The 7,746-nt window shown below is 35.8% G+C and overlaps 2 non-coding genes across 2 annotated transcripts; both read right to left on the bottom strand.

Moving 5' to 3' along the window:
- Positions 1 to 3,974: 3,974 nt before the first annotated feature.
- On the bottom strand, positions 3,975 to 4,046 carry Trnaw-cca (transfer RNA tryptophan (anticodon CCA)). The gene has a single exon. It is a non-coding gene; the product is annotated as a tRNA-Trp (tRNA).
- Positions 4,047 to 5,747: 1,701 nt separating this feature from the next.
- Trnaw-cca (transfer RNA tryptophan (anticodon CCA)) lies at positions 5,748 to 5,819 on the bottom strand. Its single transcript has one exon. It is a non-coding gene; the product is annotated as a tRNA-Trp (tRNA).
- Between the last annotated feature and the right edge of the window lie 1,927 nt (positions 5,820 to 7,746).

Below are 7,746 nucleotides of genomic sequence, written 5' to 3'. Positions count from 1 at the left end.
ATTAAACAAAACTCAATTTACATTGTAAACCAGTTGAAATAAGATGGAAAAAATGTTTAGGAAAAAATAATGCTCGGAATAATGTTATGCATAAAACGTAATCGCGCCATATAATTTCGTGTAACAAAAACCGGTGGACCATCATCACCTATAGAACCTATCCAATAACCGGAACGGTATAACAATAGAGGCCCTGCATCATTTTATCGACTGGCTCCAAACAAAGGATTTGAACCGGTGTCCTTCACCGTAGTTATGGCGGAGTGCAGTTCATTCAATCAAATGTTGTCATCAACCTATTTGATCGTAGTGCAGGGTTATGTGTGTGAGACGAACTGTCACGGTAGATTGCAATCATGCTTTTGTTGAATGCATTTGAGTAGTCCGCCATATTTACGGGATGATACGTCACATGAAATGACAGGACATATTGGTGTACAGGTTGTTTTGCTATATTGGATAGGGTCTATGCCCTAAGTTGAGAATGGACCGTCCCACTCGATTTGTAAAAAGGTCGCGAACCCTTTGGGTGGACCCAAGTAACTGCCTAAAATGAGGCAAAATTGAAAAGAAATCGTGTTTTAAATTGAACTTGGGAATTTGAAAAGTATAAATCACGTTGGGTCTAAGGCTGTGCTAACACTTTTCTTTGATGACTTTGGCAGCATTTTTTTATTTTTTCAAATATCTTTAAAATTCAAGAATCTAAGCTAATTGAACAGACAGTAGTAATAAATACGTATATAATCTCCAATCAATAATGAACCTTGCCTCCGACTATGCGGTTCCTATGCAAATGTTGACTAGTAATTACCGTAATATAGGCGACCAGGTCCTAGAGTGTGATGGTTTTGTAGCAGATGACAGTGCTCATTCAAGCCTGTCAAGGTCAGTTAGTAGCCACTTGCTGAATGGATGGCCATTATCAGCTATCAAAGAGATGCCTTGTGCAGCTGCCAATCACAGTAGAGGTTTGATAACATTTTGTTAAAAACCCAAATGTGATATAAGGACAAAGCTGTGCATGTTGGTACTTAATTGTTTGGATTCTTATGTTGAAATTCCCTTGTATTAGTATTTTTATGTGTAGTGTATATTGTTCATAAATTATATAGCTTTTAAATTTTGGGCATTTTTGCTCTGTTGCACTGTACCATTATGGAATTTGAGCAAATCAATTACCGACACAAGCAGGTATACAGTGTATTATTTTATTTTTATTTCGTATCTCAGGAGCACAGCTCACTTGGTAAGGCGTCAGAATTTGGTACACGAGCGCTTCGAACTTTAAATCGGAAGGTGGTGAGTTCGAGCCTCATCACGGTCACATTAATTTTATAAACCAAATATTGTTCGAACTTTTCATATTTGTTTTTCTTTTATTGTTTCTTTTTTTTTTCTTTTTTTTTTCTTGTTTTATTTAATTTTTCTTTATTTTTCTTTAATTCATATTGCCAGGGTAAGGAGTGGAGGGAACTAACGGCCCATTCAGTGATTTTTTCATCTGGACGATCGTAAAAATCATCAAAATTCAGATTTTGTATAATGATATAGTCAGTAATAATCTTTTGATCATTATATGACTATCATCATCCGAAGAGCAGTTTCAGACAATTGCTTGGGATTGTTGGGACAGAGGTTATCTTTTGAATTCTTTCATGACCGCTGAAGCAGAGTCAAACCTGTCAAGGACACTCGGCGTGAATTGAACTGATTTAATTTATATACTGACAGTATAAATTAGCTACATGTAGGCCTATTTGAATGGGGCTTCAACTTCGTCGATACTGCCGTTTTCTTGGGTTTTTTGCCATTTTTTTCATTAAAATTTTTTATAAAAGTAACAATTTGATTTTTTTTTTTTTTTTTCGCTGGGATCACTGAATGGGGCTTTGCAACGCGATATATTCAAAACTTGTATTCACCTACTTTTATAGCATTAATCCGATTATTACACAACTTCGCCAGCGTATTCAAGACATCCAATGCAAATAATCACCTAGAGCGTGTTTATAGTGAGACAATCTTTCCGTTATTTAGCTAAACTACCGCGTAGTCTAGATTTGCAATGGTTAGTAAAACATAAACAAATATAGACTGCCACGCATAAATACCGCATAATCTGGCTCACTATAAACACGCTCATAGATTATGACGTTCATACCGTAAATATGGCGGAGTACTCAAATTCATTCAACAAAAGCATGATTACAAGCTATTGCAATCTACCGCGACAGATCGTCTCACACACATAACAAATGCACTATAGGATCAAATAGGTTGACGACAACGTTTGATTGAATGCACTGCATTGCGCCATGATTACGGTGAAGGACACCGGTTCAAATCCTTTGTATGGAGCTAATCAATAATTTCACGCACATCCTCTATTATTGCCCAATTATTGCCCGGGATGATTGCACACTGTAAAAGAGCTATTGTTATAATGTTTGATGAAATCGTGTTTAACTATTTGCTTAAGAAAGGCACAATACAGATGAAAGCAGACAGATTTACTACATGTGGTACATGTATATACATATAGGGAATGTGTTCGAGTATTACCTAATTATAATAGGGGCGTATCCAAAAATGAATTCACACCCCTTTCAAATGTCGAGCCAAAGTGCAGGCCCTATGAATGCTTGCTTCTATAGGCACTTATTGGTTACTCAGACCGTTTGCGCTATTTTCAATACATTTATTGTCATGAATAATTCCATACGGGAGACAAGGCAGACCAATATACTCAGTGAAGAAAACTCACGTGTTTTAGATGCAGGAGTAAACCGAACCCGCGAGAGCAAGTATGTACTGAAAACCAAATGCACATGAAATCATCTAGGAACGTTTGAAGCTCGAACCCGGGACCTCTGTAGTGCAAAGCGAGGACAGAACTACTACGCTTATGCTGGTTTCATACTACCCTGCCGCTTGCCGCTGAACGGCGTGGCGCACACGCATTGCAAACAAACGGACACAATCAAGGCTTGTCATTGGTTGAAACGCCCTGCCGCTTGCCGCTCCGGCAAGCGGCAGGAAAGTCTGACAGGGGCATTACACTCAATAGATATCAATAGATATGGACTGATTTGTCTTCATGGGTTAAGTAAAGACGTGATGGATAGTATAAGAGTTTGAAAGATAAATAAGTGTGCATGTGGGGAATGTAGAGACGGTTGAACCAGAGACATCCGATTGCAGTTGGACGTGTTTGTATTGACGGCGGGAGAAAGGATAGCTTACTTCATCAAATGTAATATGATTTCTGTACTTTAATTAGCATTGGGTTAGATCGTATAGTTTCCTTATAGTTTTTGACAATTTGGTTTTCAAGTATATTTGAAGCGGAACAGACGAAACTTGAAAGTTTCATTTTGCACCGGGTTTAACATGAGGCAACATGTATAGTAAACATGAGGCTGGCTACGCAGCTTATTTTAAGCAAATTTGAAACCACTATTTTTCATTATTATTTTTAAACATGGTAGTATAGATAAGTTGACCTCAATGTTTATCAACAAAGGCAAGGGACTGGTATACCGATATGCTTGAGTGAACCGCATACAACCATTACACTCTTTAATAGCCTTATTGTGATGAGCATCCTTATTGTGATGTGGCGAGAGTTTAAAAACACGGGCCCTGAACAAAATATGATGCGCGCGCATACCGTCAGGCAAAAAAACAATGGAAATTGTGATGATACGTGCGCATACTGCCAGGCATTGACGTCAGAAGTCAACTCATCTATAGTAAACCAAAACATTTTACCACCATGATCTCCAATATACGCTTTCATTCCGCTATGCTATTCTCACTTTGCTGATTTTATCAATATATAGTATACTATATTAAACATTCTAGAAAAATATCGTTCACAATCTTTAAAATAAAAAGCCATAGCAACAAACAAGTTATACAAAATAACTTTGTTAAAATTTAACAATGTTCAAAAGGTGCAGAAAAAACATTGACCCCGACGTGATTCGAACACGCAACCTTCTGATCTGGAGTCAGACGCGCTACCGTTGCGCCACGGAGTCAGTTGCAGTATGGTCGACTCAATTATCTTTTAATACACATATTCGCCTCTTCGCTTTTACAACGCGTGATACATATACAACCTTGCACGCTTTGTGTAATACTTTTATACAATTCTATGGAAAACAAGTGTAAGGTGTTTACTTGTGACAGGCAGAAATTAGTGTAACAAATAAACAGAAGTCCTCTTTGAAGTATGCACGTACCACCACCGAAATACTTGACTCAACATACTGGGACAGTTTGACCGACATTTCAAGAATAACCCTAGGCAAATTCACGTGGACTGAAATACAAATTAATCATTCTACGTTTTTGACTAAAGGCTTCAACAAGTCATTGGTGGCACTAGGATCCACAACATGCTCATCTATTAAGGCACAGTTTTTTAAACACCAATACATTTCTACATTTATTCAATGACCTTTGTCAATTTGAGTACAAAAACTCATACTCTGCAACTCGAGGTCAAATTTGAGTGAGGTCATTGGAGTGAGGTTATTGTGGTCCATAGTATGGTGTCCGAAATGCTCTAAGGTTGCTTTTTCCCAATATAAGATCTCGACACTGGGAGCTATTGGGACATGTTTGCTATTCATATTCTTAATGGGTAAAGCTTTATCTCATATAAGCTATTGTAAGAATTATCTTGTTTGACAAATTGATTTGAAAATAATTGATGATTTACCGATTAAGGTAAAGAGCAAATGTAAGTAATGTAAAGATCGTAACTGTTCAATGCTCGCAGTTTGAAGCGACCTAGTTTTCTTTGGCGTTTGTTTTTGCTTTGTTGGTCCAGTATAGTATAACCACTTACTAGAAAATTTGTACAAACTATTCTCCAACATCCACGTACTTTGTATACTGTGACAGCATAGTCTACAAAAAAGCTGATGTAAATGGTTTAGCATAACGTTGTACTATAATATTTAAAGGAAAAGGTAATGTAAAAATTAACGTTAATGGTAGCTTATTGCATTAAATGTAATATTATGTACTTTAATTTGCATTGGGTTAGATCTCTTAAGTTCTCTTATTGTTTTTGACGATATTTGAAGCTGAACAGAAGAAAATTGGAAGTTTCATTTTTCACCGGGTTTAACATGAGACTGGATACGTACCTTATTAAACAAAAATTGGAATCCACTCGTCATTATTATTTTTTATCAACAAAAGCCCTTAGTGCATGGTAGTAAACAACAATTATCCCCATGATCTAAAATACTCGTTTACGCACTTATCATACTGTGCTCATGTCGCTGAATTTTCAATAGCATATAATATTAAATATAAAACAATGTCTTTTTCGCGGATAGATCGTATACTTCCCTGAGTTAGTAGGCCTATATTTGAAGCGGAACAGACGAAAGTTGGAAGATTCATTTTGCACCGGGTTTAACATGAGACTGACTACGCACCTTATTGAAACAAATTGGAAACCACAAATCTTCATTATTATTTTGACCAACATGGTAGTAAACCAGAACAATTATCACCATGATCTCAAATATGTTTTCATGCCGTTATGCTGCTCTCATTTTGCTGATTTTATCAATTTTAACAGTGTATTTTCAGATATTATACATTCTAGAAAAATTATACAATCTTTGAAATAGAAAAGCCATAGCAAAAAACCCATTGGAAAAAACAAATTGGAAAAAGCAAAATTTAACATTGTTTATAGTGCAGAAAAAAAAAAACATTGACCCCGACGTGATTCGAACACGCAACCTTCTGATCTGGAGTCAGACGCGCTACCATTGCGCCACGGAGTCAGTTGCAGTGTGATCGACTCAATCATCTGTTAATATTGCGATACGCGTCGGTGAACTAATGCAGTGTGCATCGCCGGCCGGGGAGAGATCAGTTGAGCGTCTTGAAGAAAACTAGGCTAGCATCTTTCTAACATTGTCTTCTTTATTTTTCTGCCTGTCGAAGATGGGCGAAATGAAAACTTTTGCGCATGGGTAAAATAAGTGTCCAAAGCATGTATTCAATTTGTTATTTGTCTGAGCAATGTCCTTGGCAAAAACTAGGTTAATAAGTACCTATGCAGAATGCTGAAAATATTTGTAATAATACCAGTTCATTAAGATATCATATTTTATTTACAAAATTTTCTTCTTTTGATTATATCATCCAACCGTTTGTTAATCTTGCATACATTCAGGCTTGAATTATTTCAGCATTTGCATTTGGAAAGTGATACTTATTCACAACTGCTTAGAGCTGTACGTAGCACAGTTTAAATAACATAGCCTGATGTAAATGGTATAGCATAACGTTGTTCTATAACATTTACAGGAAAAGCATTAAAATTAAAGTCAATAAGATGTTGACTTTATAGGGCTAATGTCATCTTGGCATCAAATCTCAACACCTTCACCCACTTCAACTGGATGTGATTAGCTGTGGAAGGAATGCTGTCCAGATGAAATCCTGGTATATACCTAATAAGCCGTTTTAGTGACTGTGTACACATCCTAAAGAAGGGTTCTTCATGATTTGCCACGTGATATGTGTGACGTATGTGACATTATAGCTTTATACTTTTTAACATATTTTTTAAAAAGCTAGTCATTGTGAAGAAACGTGCGTATGCTTATTGTTTCTAAATACACTTTTTTTTACAGTTGTTTTAAATTCACCACTTTTGCATGGTATTTCTATAATAAAACTCACCTGCTGCTGAAGATTGAATTGCTTCCGCTAATTTTGCATTAATAAGGTTGTAACCTTCTAGCTGGCATTAGCAGGTCTTCTGTTTTAATAATCTAAAAATAAAGTTCAATATAAACATCTTTGGGCAATTCGTCTTGTACTATTTTATAAAGACAGTGAAATCGAATAAGCTATTTAGTAATCTTAGGTTAAACAATTTATCTAATACACCTGCGTTGACAGGAGGAGTACATTATATTGGACAGACGATCTAAACTGTGTTAAGTTTGCGCAGGCTACTTCACCAAAGAATGGTTGAAAATATTTAAAGCAATCTAAAGGTGTATTGAATTCGACATTTTTTAAATATGCACGACTCACTTGATATTGTACATATCTTCTTGTACATTTTCTATTTTTACCGGTGAGAGCAAAAACTATTGCATTTAACTTATTTTGAAAAACTTTACGAGTTAATCAGGACTATTAGATACATGAAAAACAAAAGAGAAAAAAAAAGAAGAAGGAAAGACAATGATAAGATAAGATAAGATAAGATGAGATAAGATAAGATGAGATAAGATGAGATGAGATGAGATGAGATGAGATGAGATGAGATGAGATGAGATGAGATGAGATGAGATAAGATAAGATAAGATAAGATAAGATGAGATAAGATGAGATGAGATAAGATGAGATAAGATAAGATAAGATGAGATGAGATGAGATGAGATGAGATGAGATGAGATGAGATGAGATAAGATAAGATAAGATATGATGAGATAAGATGAGATAAGATAAGATAAGATAAGATAAGATGAGATAAGATGAGATGAGATGAGATGAGATAAGATAAGATAAGATAAGATGAGATGAGGTGAGGTGAGATGAGATGAGATGAGATGAGATGAGATGAGATAAGATATAAGATATAAGATAAGATAAGATATGATTCCTTTAACGTCAAACACTAACAAAATGTGTGTCAAGTCAACGAAACTTGTTCTTCTCATAACGTATTACACATTTCCTTCGTCCGTT

This window comes from Amphiura filiformis, chromosome 8 (assembly GCF_039555335.1).
Source record: "Amphiura filiformis chromosome 8, Afil_fr2py, whole genome shotgun sequence".
Taxonomy (NCBI): Eukaryota; Metazoa; Echinodermata; class Ophiuroidea; order Amphilepidida; family Amphiuridae; genus Amphiura; species Amphiura filiformis.
This window is presented reverse-complemented; position numbering and strand designations above follow the sequence as displayed.